The following is a 230-nucleotide window of genomic DNA, read 5'->3' as shown; positions in this document are numbered from 1 at the left end:
TCGGGTTATGATGTTGCTGACAACGATGATAACTGTGTTTCGTGTTGCATTTTTGTTGCAGTGCGTATGTGGGGTATATGATCAGTATCAGCGCTAATTTCGTATCGTTAATGATATTTTATTAATGTTGTTATTATTATTTGTTAGATTTTTTTTATAATTTTTATCATTCTTACGATTATCATCATTGTTATTATTGTCATTATTATTATTATCATTACCATTCCCAT

Source organism: Penaeus japonicus, unplaced genomic scaffold, assembly GCF_977035675.1.
Source record: "Penaeus japonicus unplaced genomic scaffold, GWHDUDI00000001_assembly GWHDUDI00000041, whole genome shotgun sequence".
NCBI lineage: Eukaryota > Metazoa > Arthropoda > Malacostraca > Decapoda > Penaeidae > Penaeus > Penaeus japonicus.
Note: the sequence above shows the minus strand (reverse complement) of the source record.